The sequence below is a fragment of the Ischnura elegans genome, chromosome 6 (assembly GCF_921293095.1).
Source record: "Ischnura elegans chromosome 6, ioIscEleg1.1, whole genome shotgun sequence".
In the NCBI taxonomy this organism is placed as follows: Eukaryota; Metazoa; Arthropoda; class Insecta; order Odonata; family Coenagrionidae; genus Ischnura; species Ischnura elegans.
Window position 1 is genome coordinate 3,923,304 of NC_060251.1, and position 20,907 is coordinate 3,944,210.

General features: G+C 40.0%; 1 long non-coding RNA gene across 1 annotated transcript; it reads left to right on the forward strand.

The window, feature by feature from the left end:
• The first annotated feature begins 18,939 nt into the window (after positions 1-18,939).
• LOC124161567 lies at positions 18,940-20,907 on the forward strand. Its single transcript, XR_006865375.1, has 3 exons — positions 18,940-19,048; positions 19,209-19,303; positions 20,766-20,907. It is a non-coding gene; the product is annotated as an uncharacterized LOC124161567 (long non-coding RNA).

Consider the following 20,907-nt stretch of genomic DNA (forward strand, 5'->3'; position numbering starts at 1 on the left):
TTTTCCAATGCATATATATGATTGGATTTTGATTTTTCATTTATTGGACATGTTGCCACGTATATTGTCTTTAAGATGGACGACCAAAACTGAAATTTTACCTGGTCAGCTTAACTCTTCATTTTATATTTTATAATAACATAAAAATAATGATTTTAAATTTAAGTTTTTTTTTCATTTTCACTAAAACATTGTATACATCTTGGTAAGATTAAAAAATGAAAAACTGAAAAAAAAAAAAAGAAAAATAAGGAAAGAATCTGTTAAATACCTTCAAAAGGCTGTACGTTGTCATAAAACGCCCCTCTCCGCGCGACCCACCTCGGCGAGGGTAGAAATGGAAAAAGGTAACGGTAGTTGCATTTCGCGAAAATAGTTTGTTTTTCTTTCTCTTTAGCATGCCAAATCAATCTTTTAACCCTACTTCAATACCCGAAGCATATTTCTTATACGTGGAATGGTTCCGACAAACATCCAATCCCAAGCATTCCCACTCGAGTAACGCGTTAAATGGTCAATTCGGTCGACCCATAATCCTTGCTAATGTCATCAGTGTAGTGTTTTAGGTCATTAATGACTAGGTTCTGTGCTTAAAATGACGATTTTCAAGAATAAAGTTTCAAAAAACTTGGAACATCAACCTCGGTTACCGAGCGTCAGGGTCCCGCGGCGTGTAGCTCAGCCTTGACTCGCGATCGAAAAATCGCTCTCATTTCCTTCGTCGCAGACTTTTTTCCAAGATTTCTGCTTAGTGTTCTTGAGAAATCTCTACTTTACACCGTGATGTGAATTTCCCGAGTTATATATTTCGTAAACGAAAGATAATGTCTACTTTATGTCAAATTTCACGTGAAAAACGGGTCCGCCATTTTGCGTTGTAAAACTAGTAAAATGAGAACCAAAATCTTCAAAATTCACGGAAAGTATAGGCAAAGCATCAAGTAAAAGGAATATTGCGTTTTTTATTCCATAAAAATCATGCCAACGCAACACCACCTGCTTAAATTCAAAGGTTTCTGAAGAAAAACGAGACCGCGCGTGTTTTTAAAAAGTTGATCATGTTTGGGCCACTGTATCTCAGTAACGGACCGTATTGATGTAAAATGGCACATACATCTATAGTTGGTAATCATTCATAAGTATTTACGCCAAGTTTGAAGTCTCTATCTCAAAAAACGTCATTTTGAACTTTTGTCCAGCTTTTTTCGATTTCAGCCCACTGTGGGTCGTCTCCAACTGCTTTCGAAAACGCCCGTGTCCCGGCGATTAGAGATCCATTTACTCCCGTTGTATTAGCAGTATAGTATCTGCAATCGCGAAGAAAAGCGTGGAAAATAATAAATGGATTTGTAAGATTATACCACCATGGAATGAAATTTTCGGTTATCATGTTTAATGCTTATTCGCTTATTTTCCCGTGAAATTCTGCTCGCTCCGCGTGGTGAGTGGCAGCTGAACGAATAATCCTCCATTTTTGAATATTCGTGCCTCTTACATAAGAATTTGCCGAATGATAAATGGACTGAGGTCTTCGTACTGTCACTTTTAAATAGTATGTAGAGCGCAGCGAGGGGGGTTTTTGGGGGATAAAACCCCCCCAGAGCTCAGAGAATTTTTTAAATTTAATCCATTTTACGTGATTGGATCAGTATTATTTATAGAATAGTGTTAGAATGAATCAAATATCCCTCAGAAAGCCTGTAAAAAGCCTCTGAAAATTTTCTGGAGGGCCCACGCAACTCCTGCTTACGCTGGCGGGTATGCAATACCCCCACACCCCTAAGTATTATTTGAGCCCAAAAACCTCCGAACCTAATTCTTAGCTGCGCCCCTGATGTAGACACTCGCGAGTCCCACTTAACTGATGGGACTTGGTCGGTGAAAAGTTGAAAGGTTGGCACATAAAACAACCTGCGTCATTTCCCTCACGGAACCAAGAGGCGAGATATTCAATTACCAAGACGAGGACGGACGCGACGGGGCTACCGAAGTTGTAGTCGAACTCCAGGAGAAAAGGCCCAATCGGAATAAAGATTAGCGGACAGAATGCTGTGAGGAAACCCAATGGCACGCTCACCTTGGGCCCTCGGAGTGTTTTCTTTCGGGCTCCGTGGCGAGAAGTTTCCTAACTTTAGACTCACATTTGGACTCACCGTTAGTGTCACGCCAATATGTGGGTCCTTAGCCGAGTAAGATTATTCTGTACGCGATAACTGCAGTGAAGTTCTGGGAGGGTTCGGATCTGAAGTAATCATACTTTTTTTCATTTATTAAAGGAGTCATTCCTAACATCAGCATAATCTGTTTCACTTTATATAATCCGACGAAGATTAATAGCTATGCGCATGTGACAGAATGGATCTCATACATTTATTCAATTTTTAAATAACTTTTGATCAATCATTCGAAATATTTATATTTGGAAATCAATTTAACTCGCCCTGAGATTTCACCCCTGACAAACTAAGAAAAACACCATGACCATTTACCCCACCTAAACAAGTCACAGAAAAATCACGGGTGAGCGTGATTAATCAGTTTGAAGACATGAGTAACATCTATGTCGGTCATAATTGTATAATGGGGTAGTTTACTTCATCAAAGAGAAAGAAAGACATTGATTGCGACCCACCATTAGTGTATTCATAATATACAAATTATTTGATTTTAGGAATCCCAGTAAAGACGAATGTTAATGGTCGATTTTAACTTCATTTGAAAAAGGCCAGATTGGCGCCCATGCAATGCCACTCCACGTGACGTCACAGGTACCTAGGTTCTATACGAGTAGATAGGAGTTTTACATCGTCTGAGATTACCAATGCATGCATGAGGCACATAGCTCAGGGAAACGTCTCTTAATAATCACCTATTAAAATTGCATATGGTCGTAAAGTTTCCTTCTTAATAATTCTTAGTTAAACCAAGCGCTACCTGCTAGCAGCCTGCATCGTTGCGGCGCTCATAGCCTTGCACCAAGGTGGCCTCATACGGCAGCCAGAACCAGAGTGACGTCACACGGGCTTTTACCAGCATTCATACTTAGCCGTCGCGTTTTCGCGCGCTTGAAAATGTTCACTTTTTATTTAATCGCTAAAAATAGATAACGTCATTTAAAAATCTATAAGCGTGGAATGCGTACTCCAGGAGTAATAATATTTCGATCTTGGCAATTAAAAAATGGGAAACCACCCTATTATTTTTGAAAAATCTTCTCGGGATACCACGCGGGTAATCTTACAATAATCTTACCCGCGCGGTATCCCGAGAAGATTTTTCAAAAGTTGTTCGCCGGGAAAGTGTTAAATCATATACACCCTATTATTAATTATATTTCATCATCATTTCTATACATCTATCCACTATCCCTCAGGCCGCCTATAAAGACTTTTGGGGGGTTACTATGACACCAATTACGCATAGCATTTACTAAAGTCCTTTGTTGTTGCGGAAAAAACGAATTCCCCTACATATTCGTTCGGAAAATATCTCTCTTAATGGCTTCTATCGGGCCTGGAAATGTAGTGGTGATCATGAATTGACAAGATGTTCTCCATGTCGCTCTTGAAGATATCCATTCTCAATTGTTCAAGCAATCTAAGCCTAGCGCGCAGCCTCCGAGTCTCCAGCGGCTCCCAGCCTCAATCGCTTAACATCTGGGTAACACTGTCTGTACGCCCGTAGCAGTTTTTGACGAAACGCGCTACTTTCCGTTGTATTTTATTCAGTTTACAGATTAAATCTTTTGCACCGGATCCCATATGCTCGCTGCATATTCAAGGTGTGGTTGGATGAATGCGAAATAGCATCTTTCATTTACTGTCACCGTCTTTTACCCTCAGTTGTGATTGTCCAGAAGTGTCATGAAACGGCTAGCGACCGTATGTTCGAGCCTATGATCGATGTTAATAAAATTGGTCGATAGTTCCTTGGGTTATTTCTGTTTACGTTTTTTGTTATCAGTGTAATGCTTGCAATTTCCAGTCAATTGGTACCTTTCCTTCAGACAATGCCTTCTTGAATATTATCTCGAAGGACGGTGCGATCTGTGACGCTAACTCCTCGAAGACATCCGTGGGTGTTCCCTCCGGACCCGGAGATTTACAATTTTTTATCGATTGTTATGCCATCGCGTTGAATAGTGATTTCTGTCATCGGTTCCTCAGTGGAAGGAATATCTAAATTAGATGCAATATCGTATGTAGTCATACACTTTCGGAGTGGGAATTTAACGTATTTGCTTCGTCAATATTATGGGTGACAAGCTTCTCATCTTTATAAAATTAAGAATAACGGTTGAATATTTTCCCTGGAGGTCTCTCGCATGCGAAAAAAATATTTAGGATTTTCTTCTAATAATTCATCATGTACTTTATCTTGAAATTTTGCAGTGCAGTGGATTTTTCTCCGTTTTTGAGCGTTGCGCAGCGTAACTTTCTTTTGCTTCAAGTTCCTTCGATTTTTCACTTAACGCAACGGACTTCCCGAGCAAGTTGTGTGTTCTGTTTCCTAAGGTCCCTCCTAACATCTATTTTGAACCAGCGAGGTTCTTTACTATCACATTTCGGTATTTAAAAAAAATTATTCGTTGATTCCTTGGTGAACATTTTCTAAGAAGTATTTTCATGATACGTAAGTGCTTCCCTTGCTTCAGATACGAAGTCCGTGCACGATTCGTTGAGCATCTCGCCAAATTTAATGAATTCGTATTTACCAGATAAAAAAATATATATTCTGTTTTGGTTTTATAGATGACTCTACTCCAATTTTTAAGATAGCAAAAATTACCCTGTGACCACTTGTACCGTCAACGGTATCAATTTGTCGTATAAACTTAGGAAGTCTTACTGCGAGAAGGTCTAATATTTTATTTCCTCTCGCAGGCTTGTCAACTACTCGTGCAATTGAGTGATTTGCTGGTGCATTTAGTAAGATATCGGTGATTTCTCTATTCCTTGCATTCGATATTTAAGTGTAAGAATAGCAATTTATATAGTATATTAAATTAAGTAATATTTAGATAGTATATTAAAATCATCCCCAGTAATTCTTTAACTTTTGATGTATCTCAAAATAAATGCGGATATTTGATTTTTTTAATTGGTAAACAATGTAAACTTGGGACTTTGGAGGTCTACTAAAAGAGCAAATATGGATAATCCTTTTGTTTATTCGTTTTAATTTTTCACCATACACTTTATATTCCTTCGTCACTTATTTCATGTATAAATGTGATTTGACTGCATGAAGAACTCCATCGCCTATCCTATCGCGTCGATCGCATCTGTAGATTTTATATCCCGGAGGAAAAACTTCGTTGTCGCTTATATACTCTATCAGTCAGCTCTCTGTTCCTATGACAACGCCTGCGTCGTGAACTACATGCTCGATTTTAGCGCGCATATTTTTAACGCGTCGCAATAAACTACGACAAAGTTAATGTAACATTTTATGAATGTCAATGTATCATCATTGGAAATGGAGAAACTTAACCAGTTATAAATGTAGTCTATACAAAGATAAATTCCCTCCCCAAGACGGAACCCTCCGCAGCCATGTTTGTATGTAAATTCCCCCTAACATCCACTGAGCTGTAGGTACAGCGGTCCGACTAATTTTAGGATCATCTCTCAAAAATGAGTTGATGAGAAGCCAAGCGGTGCAAGTGATTTTCTTTCTAAACGAAGTTTGGTAGATAAATTGATAAAAGAAATATACAAAAACATGGTGGTCGAGTGATACTGGTGAGTCTCTGTTCTGGGGCCGTATTCTGTATTTCGTCGGTGCCGCACCGGTCGGTTTCCCTTTCAAGCCCACCGACTGGACATCAAACCGTACCGACAACGGATTCCGCACCGACGACGACACTTTCAGCGATTCTGTAAGGTCGTCGGTTTCAAACCAGTCGGTACGGTTCCCCTTCCTTCCCAAACAGGGAAAATCCGAATATATCCGAAGTTTCACGTGTCTCCACCAATGAGAGAAGGGTAAAAACAAGTGAAGACTCATTGGCACAGTTTGTTGTCGTCATTCTCAATCTTTTTATTTGCGGAAATTACGACTTATTGCTAGATTAACATAAACGATATTGGATAAGTTGTTGACAATGCTTATATAATGTGTGGTAGTAATGCTGTACCTACAGAATCGAAGGAAACAATATTACAACATCACAATAAAGTTTGTATGTGATGGAGATTGTTGTTGCTGGAATGAATTATTGAAACTATCCTTGAGATCGTAGTTTCTTTTTTTAAATATTGGTTCCGTATAATGCTATTTATTCATGATTTGGTAATATAGTTGTCATTAAGTAAGTTCCGTATAAATGTTATCAACGGAAGGTTATGCCATTGGCACCGTAGCAGACGAAAATAGCATACCATGGAACGTGAACGTAGGATTCAAATGCAAATGTAATATTAGAGGAACAAGTTAGGAAATTGTTATAAAAGTATGGAGCTGGGTGCAATTAAAAGAAGTGTAATGACGAGGAAGTAAATAAATTGTGATTGGGTGAAATACATATGTATAAGTTGCGCATTCCAAGTGAGAGAAAATGATAATATTGCGGTAAACCTCATACTTATTAACAAATATCTTCTTTTATCGTCAAGGGAATCAATGGCTGACGATGAAATGAAATATAGTTGCCCGTTACAAATGAAAGAAACTGATACCGTTGTGGCAAACTTCATACTTAAATAAAAAGATCTTATTTCTATGCCGAGAGAAACGCCAAATTGATGATTGAGTGAAATAACAGTCGCCTATTCAGAGTGATATAAAGTGATAACATTGCGGCAAAACTCATATTTAATCAAAAATATCTTTTTTATGTCAAAGGAGCAAAAAAATGATGATAGAGAGAAATAAAGCCTATTACAAGCGAGTGAAAGTGCGGTAACATAAATGAGAGAAAGTCATTATATGTTAGCAAACCTCATTTTTATTAACCATTATCTTATATTTCTGTCAAGGTAATTAATATAGATGATGACACAGTGAATTATAGAGGCATATTCGAAGGGGCAGAAAAAGATAACATTGGAGAAAACCTCATTATTTACTCGGTGATGAGGTAAAAACAAAATAAAACGTACAATGCGCACCGGGGAATTCATGAAACCCACTAGTCGGTGGCCGTACCGACACCTCTTTGCTGTCGGTACGGCTACCGACGATCTCCCGTCCTCTCGTCGGTGCCGCACCGACCGGGTTCGTACAGAATCGCACGACTTCTTACCGGGAGTCGGTGTGACGTCGCACCCGACGAATCGGTGCCGCACCGATCGGTTTGGGGTTACAGAATACGGCCCCTGTGCTGACATCGAGTGGAGAATCAAATGCACTATGCAAAGTATCTTATTGATCTCGTTAGTTTTCTTCACCCAATTCATGTTCCTGACTCAGAAAGAAAAATCACCCCTTGGCTCCTCACTCACTCAAATGTGATTTGTTGCTAAACTTATCACTCGTAAGTGGACTTAATGGTTGATGATCTATTGTAATGGATGGTTAATAAAGTCGCCAAACATTTTACACGAAAACGGAAAAAGAAGCGCCAATTTTCTTCCGAAAATCAAGTATCTCATGTGACATGCCATTAATATCGCCAGCTTTTACAGGTATCAGCCCATTACAAGAACCAAATACTCCACTGCTTCAACCACGACAACTTCCATTATATGTGATTATAGCGTTCCACTTCACAGCCCTCAACGAAGGGCCTCTTGAATTTTCTAATGAACTCCAAAATGTCGGATGTGGAGAAAATTACTTCATCCATTATTTTCGACTGATAAATACATCAGTATTCGCTCCACAAAATTGCTGAAAACACACCCATTTCGTTCACCGCCAGGCTGAAGCAGTGGTAAACAGGGGCGAAGCTAAGAATTTAGATTAGGGGGGGGGGGGGGGGTTAGGCGCAACTAATAGTTAGGGGCGTGGGGGTACTGCATTCCCTCCGGCGTAAGCGAGAGTTGCGGGGGCCCTACTCCAGAAAATTTCAAGATTAATGGTTCAAAATGGCGAGTTATACGGCTTTCTGAGGGATATTTGATTCATCGGAACACTATTCTATAAGTAATACTATTTCAATTAGGTGAAATTGATTAGCATTAAACTTAAATATTTCTCTGAGCTCTGGGGGGGGGGGGTTTATCCCCCAAACACCCCCCTCGCTGCGCCACTGCTGGTAAACAAACCGGCCGATCATCTCAATCTCATTTCTTAAATTGACCACCAGATGCCAGCTACTTTGATTCCTCTTGCAAATAGAAATACGCATTAATAGTGTGGGGGGTTATAGGTGAGTCATGTGTTTCTGGAGCGTTTTGTCGCCAGGTTTGTGCGGGTGGGAGGGGGTTGGCACCCCTTTACAAATTTCAATTTTCACATTAATTAAAAAAAAAAAATTTACTTACTTAATGTCGAATTTTTCCGTGAATTTCTACTCCGCCGGCGTGCTCGTACAAGCACCTCGATTATGTAAATGTGACAGCGACGACGGCGATAGATGACCATCACGTTCCGCTGTATCCAGCGATCATGTAAGCTACCGTCATCGCGCGTATCATAAAGGTACGAGCGCGCGAAGATGGTATCATTGAGAAATCTGAAGAGCCAATGAAATTCTTCGACACATCTCTGTCCAAGAATGCGCCGTTTGCGGAGTCTTTGAAATAACAATAACAAACGACGAAAACATAAAATGGAGGCAGTTCAAGGCTAAGTACTTCGCTTCGCCAATAGGTAGTATTATGATTAAGTACTCGTATTATGGTAGAGTTATGGGGAAAGTGTGGTTTTACTTTTCGATGTGTGATAACGTAATGTGTTATGCTAATGCTCGCCGGGAGATGCTGCAGTCATTATATTTGCTATATCTTAGAGAATGGTCGAAAAGTCGTGACCTTGTATTGAAACTAATTAATGTTGAAATGATAACGGAAGTGTAATCGCGCTAGCTTTTTGAATGTAAGTAGTTAGTAGTTGATTTATGATGATTAAAAAATCGAAAAGGAGTTTGACAGTATTGCTATATTGGAGAACGTACTTGGAAAATTTTTATAATTAAACTTCGATATAAAGTAATTGACGTTTAAATCACGGATGTACTTCAATTAGCAGTACTTTCCAATTTGCTGCGTGAAAATAAAGCTGCTCAATCGAATTCACCACCATGCGCATATAACAGTTGAACAACGTGGACAACTAATATAGTCAAGACAGCACTGCAGTAGAAATAATTAAGACTTTTATTGTTTTTTACTCGATTATAGGGCATTTTTAAATTAAGTAAACAATACTTTTTGCTAATATATGCATTTAGTGCTCGTTTTTATGTCAGCATATGCTTGTCACCATCGGTTTCGAACGTGATAGGCCGATGGCACTCGCAGCGTGATAAAGAGAGCGATCACGGTTTAATAATCGCTGCTATCACCTTCCGTCGTGGGGATCGCGTTGCCCCTGGCAACGGCATCGCTCTCACCCTTCTCACAGTTACATAATCAGGGTGCAAGTGTCCGCACCAAAATTTCTTCTCACTTCTGCCTCATATCCCTGACAGCAGCGTCGACGAACCTTAGATTAATGCCAGGAAATAAGCTTACGTAAATGTTACTGGAAATTACACATAAGGGAACGATATCGGAAAGATTTTTAGAAATAGAGGAGTGATACCTGAAAATAATGTTGAGAAATCCATATTTTAAATAAATGTAGAGTATTATCGTTATCAATATCACATGAGATATTGATAAGATGACCAAGTAAGGCCAATTACTGACCAAATTTTTTGCGGGTCATTTAATTCTTGCCGAGATACGGAGGAAAACCGAAAAATTGTAGATGCTGGAAATAAAGAAATAAAACTTTGTAAGGTTCACTGTTATTTACTTATGGGCACGGCCGGGTTTCGTAACTTGGTTACATCGTCAGGTGACTGATCTTGCATGCATCATACATTCATGCACAAAGTACACAAGTGACAGTGAGGACATCTATCGGAAAGGAAAAGGACTGGTTGAAAGGGCGGGGGTGAGGGTTAAACACGGACTGAAATAGGGAGAGGGGGGGGGGAAGGGGCAGCCTTGATTTTGGACGAGGGTTTTTCCTGTGAGGATCTGACCAGCCAGGGGAGGGCGGGGTTAAAGTGGGTGAGGAGACGAGAGCTAAAGAAGGTGGCGGTGTTGGGGAAGAAAGAGAGGATTAGCAGGGTACATTGAGTTTTCTAAATCACAATAGTCTATGGAAGGTCGTTGAGTCCGGCTGTTGAAGGTGCTGGTATGGGTTAATGATTTCCCCGAAGGACATGGGTCACTGGGGGAATTTTGGTAAAGGCACTGCGTAGCATTCGTTCTTGGAAATTTTAAGGTTGTCACTGTAGGAGATCATTGATGGGGATGGAAAAGAGAGGGGAGTGGGAGGGGAGCACTTGTTCGTTGGCAAGGGGGGTGTTGTTCTTTAAATGTTGTATAATCTCCAACGTTTCCAGGGCATCGAGTCTCCTCCTGTTTCCTTCTGAGTGTAGAATGTCCGGCTTGAAATCACTTTTGTGTTTGCCATGTAATAAATGATTGGCGAAGTTGGATTGCTCTTTCTTCTTCTTGAAGCAGTTGTGATTTACTCTGATCTTAACACTTCTCTCCGTTCTGCCGATGTATTTCATAACACAATCGTCGCACTTAAGGCAGTAAATTCCACTTCCTCTTTCTGGTGGGAAACGATCTTTGCAGTTGGGCAACAATGTTTTGAGAGTTGAGGGGGTGTAATATGCAATTCTGTATTTCTCTTTCGGGAAGTAACAGAATGAGAAATTTTTCCTAGGAAGGGAATCCTGCACCAATTTTTTGTAGTGTTGATGCGGGAGAGCGAGGATAACACCTTTGATAAGGCCTGTTTCTTCCGCACTTTATTGAGGATGTTATCAATTACTGCTGGTTGATAGCCATTAACCTTTGCAATGTGCTGAATGATTTTCCATTTCTTATTGTAATTCTGTACATTGAGAGGAATTTTTATGAGTCTATTGATTAAAGAATGGAACGCTGCTGTCTTGTGTTGGAAGGGGTGGCATGAGTCCGCTGGAATGGTAACGTCGGTGGAGGTGGGTTTTCGGTAAATATCAAAAAGATGTATTCCTTCATTTAGTTGAGTGTTTAAATCTAGATAATTAATTGATTTATTTCCTACTTCCATAGTAAATTTAATATTGCTATTCTGGGAATTAATAAATGTGAAAAATCGTTCTAACTGCCTAGTGGTGCCGGTCCAACAGCATAGCACGTCGTCCACATATCTGTACCAATAGTGCACATGTTTAATTAGAACGTGATTTGAATGAAATAATTTTGACTCAAAATTATCCAGAAACATTTCTGCGAGCAGGGGTGAAAGGGGTGATCCCATGGCAAGTCCTTCTAATTGTTGATAATAATTATTATCAAATAGGAAGAAGTTTTGATTGAGGCATGTGTTAGTAAGTTCCAATATCTCTTCAATTACTACGGGATTGACATGGTTATTTTGTAGGTGGTCTCTAATGGTTGGTGGAACTTCATTTTTTGGGACATTCGTGAATAAACTGTTGATATCAAAGGAGATCAGTTTGGCATTGTGTGGTACTTTTACATCCTTGATTCTCTCAATTAAGTCTAATGAATTTTTTATGCCATACTTAGGGATGAATTTCGTGTAGTCTTTAATCAGGTGGTTCAGTTTTGCTGCTAGTTTATGTGTAGGTGAAGGAGTAATTGAGATTACTGGCCGGACAAGGAAGTTAGCTTTGTGTAATTTGATCAAACCATACAACCGGGGCGGGAGGGGATTTTTTTGCAATAGCCAAATCTTTTCTTTGTAGCTGAACAATCCGTCGCTCCTGTGGATCACGTCGTGGGTTTCCTTTTGGAATGAACTCGTGGGATCTTTGCGTCGAAGTTTGAATTCGTTGCCTCTAATGAAATCTAATTGTAGATGTACTAAATATTTTATGGGATTGAACGGTGAGCAACAATCCATTTAATATGTGAAATGCAAGCCGCTAAGTTCAGGGAATATTTATCTGGGGTGCTCATTGAGTTGACGACGCTAAGTGCGCCGTTGTAAATTTAGGATGGGGCGTAAAGCTATATTTGAAGGGGTTTACACAAATACATTTGACATCAGTGGCGCAGCGAGGGGAGTTTTGGGGGATTAACCCCCCCCCCCCCTCAGAGCTCAGAGAAATTTTTTAATTTAATTCATTTTACTTAATTTGATTGATATAACTTACATTATAGTGTAAGGATTAATAAAATATGCGTAAAACTCGCCATTTTTAACCATTTATCTGAAAAAAAAATTTCTGGGGGAGAGCCCCCCATACCTCCCGCTTACCCTATTCCACACCCTCAGACCCCCCAGCATTTGTTGCGCCTTGAAATCCCCCCCCCCTAGCCCTAATTCCTAGCTGCGACCCTGATTGACATCATCACTCATTCAGCACAAAGGTTGATTAGACGACACTCAATGCATAGCATCAGGGGTGCTCATTGAGCTCATAGGGTCACCCCTGATGCCCTGAGCATAGGTGAATGCCAGTTATCTTTGGCGAGTTTAAATTTTTATGCTTCAAATGTTAATTTGAGGCCCAAATCTTTGTTTTACTTAAACTTACTTAAACACTTATTGTGTGAAACATGATTATGCAAAAAATTCACCAATACGTAGAATGTGTAAGACATACAATAAATATTTTAATGAATTTAATTTCTTTTAACAAAGAAATGAGTACTGTAAGGCTGTTAATGAACTATGACGACTAAATTTGATGTGTTATATTCTAAAAAACTGGGATTGTATTTTTGTATTATGTTTATATTCTTTCTATCAATTGTGTTTTTCCTGTAATTATGTTTTTGGGAATACAATAAAAACCAATAAATAAATAAACAGCACGACTTCCACCCTCACGCAATGAAGATCTTTCCCGGCGATTTCTGCTGCGCGCGCACGTCTTCACCAAATCTTCCTCCTGCTTCGTCCTCACATACTCTGTAATCAGCCCCAACCTTAGGATCATTGCCCTTCAAAACAGTAATGAAAAAGTTTGCTATAAAATGCTCATGAAAGACCGACGAATAAAGTTTTTCTGTTGCTATTTATAAGAATATATCGGAGAATCCCAAAATTTGAAGGAATATCAGTTTTTACCTCTATGACTTCTTGAGGAGGTATTGAGAGGATTGCTAAATAATGAAGTTTGCATCATAGAACGCCAACATTCGAAATTTATGTTTTATTTTGATGGTAATTTCTCGATGTGATACGGTGATAAATACACGGAATCCAAATCACGAATGCTCGTCAATAACATTTACTCACTCACGTATTCCCGATCGATCCTTCGAATTCCGTGTCAGCAAGCCGCTTTTCTCGCCAGGTTATCCTCTAACTCTATTCACACAAAAACACATGTATTCACCAATTTTAAATAACTCCAGCGTGCCCTGTGTACACTAAATAGTCACTTTGCTTCACCCGGGCGACGCAACAATGGCGATGAACTAATGTAAGGTGGTCATAGCGTAACAGTGTCTACCTTGTGACACAAGGGACGATTTATAGTCAGCTGACAGTTAACATGTTCGTTAATCTGGGTTCACTTTAGGGTGGGGGAGGAATTACCGTGGCCTCGCGAAAAGAAAGGAGGTTAGGGGGATGATAGAATGGGGCCCTGAAGCCGTCGGAAATTCACATGCGCCTTGGCACCGAAACTGCCAAACACAATACCAAATAGACTGCATATTTATTTATTACAGTATTATACCGATTAAGGTAGGTTTCCATGAAGCACTAAAGAAGTGATTTGGAAGCCTCCCTTTCCTCCCAGCGCTACCTTCTTCAATTCACTGTAAGGCATACTAGCTTTCAATCTATCTAAAAATCCTATTCTTTTCCTTCCCCTCCTTCGTTTCCCTAACATTCTACCCTCTAACACCATTTTCAACATCCCCTCCGCGCTAAGTATTCGCTCCATCCATACATTCTGTCTCCTCCGTACCTCATCTAAAAGCTGCCTCTCCCACCTTCTCTCTCCTCACCCACCACGTCCAGCACTTCGTCGTTCCTTTTCCTATCCGTCCATTTCACCCTCTCCATTCTTCTCCATACCCACATCTCGAATGCCTCCAATCTTCTCTCGTCTTCTTTCCTCAGTATCCACGTTTCCGCACCGTAGAGAGCTACACTCCAAATCAAACTCTTCACTAACCTTTTCTTTAAACTCTTACATAACGATCCACTCAGAAGCTCCTTCCTGTTCATGAACGCCTCCTTTGCTAGTGCAATTTGCTTACTGATATCCTTGCTACTGTATTTGTTTTCCTTTAACGTACTGCATAAATAGTTGAACGACTCAACCTGCTCAACTTTTTCACCACCAACCTTTATCTTGAGTCTCACATTCCTCGCTCGTGATGCTTTACAAAACCGCATAACCTTACTTTTCTTATGATTTATCCTCATCCCATACTCCTCGCACCGCTCGTTTAACACATCCATTAAAGCCTGAAGCCCCCTCGCTGACTGGCTAATCAGCGCCTAATCATCCACGAACCTCACTGATTTGAACATCATTCCTCCCACTTTTATTTCAGCTTCTAACTCATCCCACGCTGCCCTTACCATCTCTTCAGCGTATACATCAAAAAGCTGAGGCGATAGAGGACAGCATTGCCTCACGCCTCGACCAATTCTTGCCCACCCAGTCTCCGTCTGCTACCCTCTCCTGCGCAGCCTGGGCAATATACATATTACGAATCAGTCGTCTATCCCTCCAATCTACACCTATTCTCTTGAGTATATCCATTAACTTTACCCAGTTCACCCTATCAAACGCTTTTTCAAAATCCACGAAACACGCATATACGTCCTGTTCGTTTTCTAGGTTCCTCTCCACGAGGGACCTCATTACTGCTATTGCATCACGAGTTGACTTCCCTTTTCTAAAACCAAACTGATCTTCGCCCAAATACTCGTTATCCCTCGCCTCCATTCGTCTGTTCAATATCCTTAGTACCACTTTCGTCGCGTGCGATATTAGGATGATAGTATAATCTCCTATAATCTCCGCATTCCATAGCTTCTTTTTCAGAAGCGAAATTAAAACCGTCTTCACGAAATCCTCTGGCCAACGTCCCTCCTCATTGATCCTGCGTGCTAGTTCGAAAAACCTTTTCTTACCTTCCTTCCCTAGATTCTTCATAAGCTCACACGGGATATTGTCCACGCCTACTGCTTTCCTAGCCTTCATTTCACGAAGTGCTCTCTCTATTTCCGAATCTAAGATCCCCGGCCCAAAATTATCCTCCTCCACTGCACTTTCCTCCTCTAGAGTCAACCTCTCTGGTCTGCTCATTCCGTCGTGCAGATCCTCCACGTATTCCTTCCATCTACTCCGTACCTCTTCTCGCTCGGTTTGCATCCTCCCATCTTTAACCTTAATTTTAGACATGACTTGTCCTCTTTTGCCACCCGATAGCGACTTAACTTTGGCGTACAACGCGCCTACTTCTCCATCCTTCTGGAACTTTTCCATTTCTTCACACTGTCTTTTCCACCAAGCCTCCCTTGCCTTCTTAGTTTCACGTCGTAATCGATTATTTAGTTCCCTATACATTCTTTTGCCCTGCTCTACGTCCACGTTCTTCCACTTCCTTCTCTCCTCCATTTCTTTCACCATTGCCTCCGTAACCAAAGGCTTCTTTACCCTTCTGCTGTCCACGTAGCCAATTGACTTCGCCGATTTGACTATTTCCCGTTTAATATTATCCCTTCCTTCCTCTACAGTCTGTGTACCTCCAATCTCCCGGGTACTATTGTCCACTTGTTCATGATATTCTCTCCTCATACTCCCCTTCAGCGATTCTACATTCCATTTCCTCGCCCTCCTAACTTTCATGAGTCTTTTGAAATTTACGTTGTATTTCATGAGCACTAGATTGTGGTCTGAATCCGCATCCGAATCAGGAAAGCTGCGCGAGTTTTTCACACTATTTCGTTTCCATCCCTCCCTTCCCCGACTGAGGCGTTCCAGTCCCCCATCACTACCAGATTTTGTATGATTTCACTTTTTCCCGGCGTATGATGGCGGTGAATTCTTCTCGGGTTTCCATCCGAGTGAGCTCCATCTCCATCGCTGCCGACGCGATGGAGATGGAGCAAGTCTCTGCAAGGATTTCGCATGTTGACGACCCCGAGGACCTTGCCGACCTCGCTGCCGTGCCCGACACCCGCCCTTTGCGGACGGGTCCCGGGCGTTGAGATTCCGAGGCTCATTTGGTTGCAGTCCATGTTTTCAGGGAAGAGATAGTTGGTAGGGTTTCCCACTTCCATTCCAACAGTGTTTTTTTACGTGACACCATCACGTGGACTACCTTTCGTCTGGCTCCTACCCTTCGACCTATCTGGCATGGGTGGCTCTACCGGGAATAATTTAGAATTAATCCCGCCGGTGCAGCTCTAGGGGTCATAGGAACGCGCAAGCCTTTCCACCGCGACAAGGTTGTAGCCCAGGGAAAGGAATGGATTTTCAATTGGCCAAATTTTAAGTGAAGTTATACGTATTTTCTGGAATTATTACAAAATGAGGAATTACGAAATGAACGATTAATAAGGAAATACGATCAAATTGCTTAGGATAAGAATGTAATAATGTCAATTTATTTACACATGTAATTTCAGGAAAATATTCACTTCATAGTAATTTTATTACAAACACTTGATTAAGCACATTGAAAATTAGACATGATTAAATCAAATGGTGTTGCAATCTTTTTCTCTCATCATGGCTGCGTTTCTTTGATATCTGATAGTCAGTTCCCAAGCGCGCGAGTGATTTTAAAATGCATTTCGGTGATATTGCGCATGCGATGCTTTTCATGACAGTTCTCAAAATGCAATTTCGGTCATACACAATGGTTGATTCCTCGCCTGGATCCCACTATCCACCTGAAATGAACTTTCCCAAATGAGCGGGAAGACGATTCTTCTACCTAAATCTAATTTGCAATTATTTTTATGCGAATGGAATTATAAAGGAAAGCACAAACTCTATCAACAGCGAATTACGCTAAGCACCTGGTAATTTATAATTTCTTAAGAAAACTACTGACTTAATACTAAATACATTTGTGAAGATGATCTGTAACAACTAAATAACTTCACCTCTTATTCAGTTACATATATATATATGAAACTTCAATTGTTTATACCCATCAATTCATCCTTCGCAACTTGGCTTCCAAGCTTTTCTCCTCCCCCTCGAGGCCTAACTTCTTTGGAAAGGGTGTTGTTGAACAACGGCTCATATGCAAAACGGTTTTAGACACAATTCCAGCAATTTCTTCCGACGTGGGATTATTATTGAAATGAAAATATAATTCAAATATTAACACGTAATACGGTGAGTTACTACTACTTACTACTTTGCTAACATTACAAAAAATAAGTGTTACTTCGAACATGTCGATAAAAAATGTCCAACTATAACTAATCAGTTCATTATATATTTACCTGGAATAGTGAATACATAGTAAAAATATCAAAGGAATAATTGCCGAGAAAACTTATAGGAAAGCTAATATTAAGCTTCAATTGGCAGACACTTCAATGGAAATCACTTTGCGTAGCTATTTTACCAACTATCTGCAAAAACTGTTGATAAACAAAAATGGAGTTATCTCTATGTATCTACATAGTCATAGAAAGGATAAATAGTTACATTTATATCAGAATTGAGTTGCTTAGTCTCCCGCAGAACTAAGGTCATTTTTCCTAAACTAGGGTACTCTGCGAGAATAATTAGGGTGGGCTGGGAAATTGTGCACCGTCGAAATATTATACTGTGCTCGTTGGTGTTACGTCCTGACCCAATCCTAGACAGATTCTAGGAGAAGAGATTATCCTAGAATCCGTCTATGATTTGGTGAGGACGTAACACCAACTGCTGAATCTGCTGCTGATTTGCTGCGTGGCATGAAACATTCATATTTTGATCTAGAATTCTCCGTCCTCATACCGTAAAGTCCATTTTTCCAGCCCTGCCGGAGTCCTACGCGAATACCAGAATCTAATTTACGCATAAATAAATATATCATTTATTTCGGGCACGTTCTTCATTGAAATTCTTTGCCGACTTCTATTCAATTATATTTAGTGATCATATTTCAGCAATGTTTCATTTGCTTACTCAAAATTTGAAACTCAAACTTTTATCCCACGGCATTTGCTTGCACACACACCTGAATACTTCGTAACATATTCCCGTTGTCAAATTGTGAAGCATACAGCAGTATCTAAATTACTTCTCAGCAGCTAAGACCTCATTCGAAGAATTCTAAGCAGTTGAGACTACTTTCGGGACCTAACGCCTATAATTCGCAAACAAGGCAGCGAAGCCTTTTAAATCTCGCCTTCATTAGCAAACACGGCGACTTGATACGTCCAACAATATGGATATCTATCGCACGGCAACGCTTCATCGAGTGAATATCGGTCAAGGAAACGCATCAACAATGACGACGTGATACCAAAAAGCATTGACAACCATCGGTCTACTCAGTTAGCAACCGAGTATTCGCTTGGAAGCAAGTCGAAAAAGTGACTACTGCGATTAACAGTAATAATTAAAGCGATTGATCGAAGCATCCTGTAATGGATGTGAGATTATTAGCGGCGACCATTTTCGCCACCATTCCATCCATAATTATGACTCGGCTGATGCTGATTCTTAATCAGCAAATGCCAAGGATAAGGAAAATGTGAGTATTCACTTGAATGGATTCATATTCCGACACATATGTATTTTCAAAATCACGACACAATCGATGAGAATATTACTCAAGTGGCTAACAAGAGTTTTGTCTTTTCTTTCAGGAAATGGAAGTTGATTTTCGCATTCCGACTCCTCATATTTCAGACGAAAATATTTTTTAATTTCGTCACTGGAAATTGCGACGACCTACATTTGTCGATGAGAAAAACGACCTACAGATTGGATGTAAATATCACATCTCATAAATATCTACATTTTCCGATACTAACGCATTACATTAACGGTTAAAGTTTAAAAATGAACTGCAGGCTAAGAATGAATTTGGTGACGAGGGTTTCTGACTACATAATTAATTCCTAATGAGCTCGTTTTCATTATTTTTCAGACCAACGGACATGAAACTGCTACTCGCCGTGGACAATACCGTCAACTGACGGTGAATGAATTCAATGTGCTCACATACGAGAGCAACAGGAGAAGGTAAATAATTATTCCTCTCATTACACTTGCGTTGTGCTTTCTTTAAATCGCTTGCATCCATTACTTGCGGACGAAAAAAAGTTGAGTCCCGTTAACACCATTCGAAATTCAAACTTGAAGAGGTTTTATGGATGATACACAAGTTTTTTAGCTTTTTATTTCCTTTATTTAAATCTCCAGATCTTTCAATACACTCTTTTGCAGTTTCAATTAATCCGAATATTACTTTTCAATGCTTTAAGCGGATCAAGCGAATTAAGACAGCTATGTTCGGTTTTACCCTCTCCGAGTGTGGATATTTTCCTATCTTCTCTATGAAGGTAACATTACGGCTCTAAATTCATAAATGTAAAATGCAATACCTCACTCAGTTAAGCCTTCACATTATTTTCAATCCGAAAGTTGTTCAATCACTTTATATAACGACGGCATGTCTTACCACTAGTTATGTGATGTTACAACTGTGGCCAAAAAGCAGGTTTGGCGAAAGACAGAACCTAGACCCCTGTAGCTTTAAACGAGATCTGATTTTCTAAACGTACGCCGAAATGATGATCTTAACTTTTGTCCTTATGGCTTATGGTTTGCGGATTAAAAGTGGTTATTAGATATGATTAGCAGTGAATATAATTTTGAGAAAACTAGCGTCACAGCTTCGGGACGTTCGTATAAAAACTAATCGCAAACTGCTCGCCATCTATGATTCTCCTGCAAAACTATAACTCCGAATTGCCGCTCAAAACGTCTTGTAATTGAGTTGAGCTGTTTCTTATCATCGCATCAATGTCTTTTTATGACTTTTCTTCTAAATGTCATATTATATCCGCGTTATTTTTTCTTTCGAGGTGTCTTCGTCCACCGTCCATGATTAAAGCTAACAAAACACGATCGAAACACGCAAGAAAAAAAATTTCATGACACTTCGCGATCCGAAGTTTTATGATAATTTTCCATTTGATTAAAAATCGACCAAACTCTTATCTAATTTTTCCTATGAACACCGCTTCTTCTGCAATGCGTATCTTTTGCGATGTCAATAAGTACTTACATAAACTTAAAATGTTTATGGGCGGATCAAACGACTTCAGACAACTATTGTCAAATTTACCCATTCAGAGTGTTCACATTATTTTTCCTTCATTAAGTAGTTAACATCATGGTACTAAATCCTTAAATGTAAAATTTTACATGCGATTTGCAATCCGTCATTCGCGCGTGTGCACTTGAATTTCACGCTAGAGTTCCGTACGGATAATTTTCTGATATCTTTTTTATTCCTTAAGAACCGGCATTAAGTCAATACTGATATGTTTCTGTGGCTCTCTGATGGCGCATATCTCAGGGTATTAAGTTAATACTGATACTCTGATGGCTTATGTCCCAGTCACACGAAGCATAATGGCTGCACAGTAACTTGTGTCTATTTCTCACTTGATGACTTAATATTTCATTTTCCCCGCAGGTTGAACACTGGGCTCATTGTTGAGGACGACGGCAGTATCCCAAGGAATTTCTCAATATCTCGTACAAGGAGCGGATGTATTTACAACTGTACGCGGTGAGAGGCCAGGATTGTCCACACATACTTTTGTAAAATACATGTA